Genomic DNA, 2,216 nt, shown 5'->3' on the forward strand with positions numbered 1-2,216 from the left:
GCACATGTAACTTGCATGTGCCACACCAGTGAATAAGCTGAGTGCAGGAATAGTGGATTGCCCTGGGCATGTCATTGCTGATTCGCTGGGCAGAGAAGCAACCGGAGATGGGGAAAGAGTTGCATGTGTGTGTTTTAAAATTATATTTTTATTGAAATATTTTTAATTTTACAATTCAAAAAAGCAAAACACTGACACAAAAGCTGTAGACAGGGAAAGTTTGTAACATCAGTGAAGGAATACAGAAAGAATGTAACACAGCATCAGATCTATTAATGACATTTACTAGATAAATGGGAGTGGAATATAAGAGTATTCCATACTGCTCAGATCACTCGAGAAGGATTTATATTGGGTGAGTAAAGTAATGCTATAGTAGAGCAGTCTTCCTTAACCTGGTGCCCTCTAGATGTGACTCCCATCATTCCCGGCCAGCTGGGCCATTGGGAGGACACAAGGTTGGGGAAGGCTATAATATGGGATCAGTGGAGGCTGGTGGCTCCAATGTCAGTGGGGTAGTAATCCACTCTGGGTTTCAGTCAGAACTCTAAGGGAGCTATCCAAGCGCTCCACTGACATCGGAGCCACCAGCCTCCACTGTATCAGATCCTTATTAAATGTAAGAAATGAAACCAGTTGAGAATTAGTATTAGCTGCACAAATCTGTTGCGTCAATATTTCCGTTACAGTTAAGCTCCAAACTCTCTATCCCACACAATATTCGTAAGAGATTTTCAATTTTCTAAAGAAATATATAGACAAACAATCCTCCCTCACACCCCCTCGCCCCCCATTTTTCTGTGTCTGACTTCACATCTCTAGCTTTGCCCCTGGACTCCGACCGACCCTTCACTGCTGGGCCTTTTTCCCAGGCCCAACCCACACAGCAGATGTTTGACTTTCAGGGGTTGGCAGTGCTGTGACTTCACCAGGCCCCATCTTGTGCCATCACCAAGCTCCGCCTCTTGAGTCTCCTGCTTTGGAATGCTGGAAACCTGGTAACCCTTGTTTGGTTATCCTTGGTTAACAGCTGCTGCCAAGCTCACTTCAGCCACTATTTCTTTTATCTGTTCTAAGAATGAATTACAGGCTAAACCTACGTAAAAGAGAAGCGACCACCTACTCAAAAGAGAAGTGCAGGAGTCCCCAACATGGCGCCCGTGAAGTGCTCCTTGCCTTCAAAAATTTATTTTTAATAATACATTTGAAAAAACTTAGGGTGCCAGGTTCTCCTTCCAGTTCCTGAACCTGCCGCCGATCTGCTGTTCAGCGAGCAGCAAGAGAAGGAAAGAGTTGCTTCCTGGCCCCACCCAATCTTCTTCCATCCACACAGACCTTTCCCCATTGCTCTCTCTCTTGTCTCTCCACTCAAGTCCTCTAGCCTTGCTGTTTCTCTCCACGCACCTCTTTAGCTTGCTCTTTCTCCCCACTCCTAGCCTCTAGCCTCGCTACCTCTCTCCCCACACACCTCTTTTGACTAGTCAGGCCCCCACTAGCCACATCTTTACGCTGTGGTGGTGCCCACAACAATTTCTCAAATTCTGGAATGTGCCTAAGGGTCCAAAAAGGTTGGAGACCCTGCCCTAGTGTGTCTTATTATCTCTTTCTTGCTGGGATACCTGGAGAGCCAATGTGGCATAGTGGCTAGAGTGTTGGACTGGGACTCGGGAGACCTGGGTTCTAGTCCCAAGTCTGCCATGAAGCTCACTGGGTGACTTTGGGCCAGTAACTGACTCCCAGCCTAACCCTGCAAGAGGAAAAAGGCTGTTTTATAAATGTAATAATAAGTAATAATAAAAATATGCAAAAACAGGCAGAGCTGTTACCTCTGGTTGGTGGCATATACAGCATGGGTGGCAACGTGGGGGTGGAGGACACATCACATAGCTGCTACTGACTTAGAATTCCTTCCCCGCTCTTCCCTTCCGGTTGTTATCCCAGTCATATATTGTTGCTTGGGTCTTTGAGAAGTCACTGCATTTCTCTAGAAATTTGTAGCCCAAAGAAAATGTTACAGTGAGGACATGTTTGCCCCATGCCCTCACGCCTCCCCAGTAACATCTAGTAGAAGAACAGACAAAGGCCACTTGAACCTACCTGAGCCCTGATGTTGACATCGGAGATGCTTCTCTCAGACCTGTCATTACGAGATGAGCCTTTTCAGTGGTAGCCCCATGGTTGTACTCCCCAGGTAGATTCGCCAAGCTCCCTTTCTC

This window comes from Heloderma suspectum, chromosome 6 (genome assembly GCF_057233095.1).
Source record: "Heloderma suspectum isolate Gila_16-S chromosome 6, 16-S_ref, whole genome shotgun sequence".
Lineage (NCBI taxonomy): Eukaryota > Metazoa > Chordata > Lepidosauria > Squamata > Helodermatidae > Heloderma > Heloderma suspectum.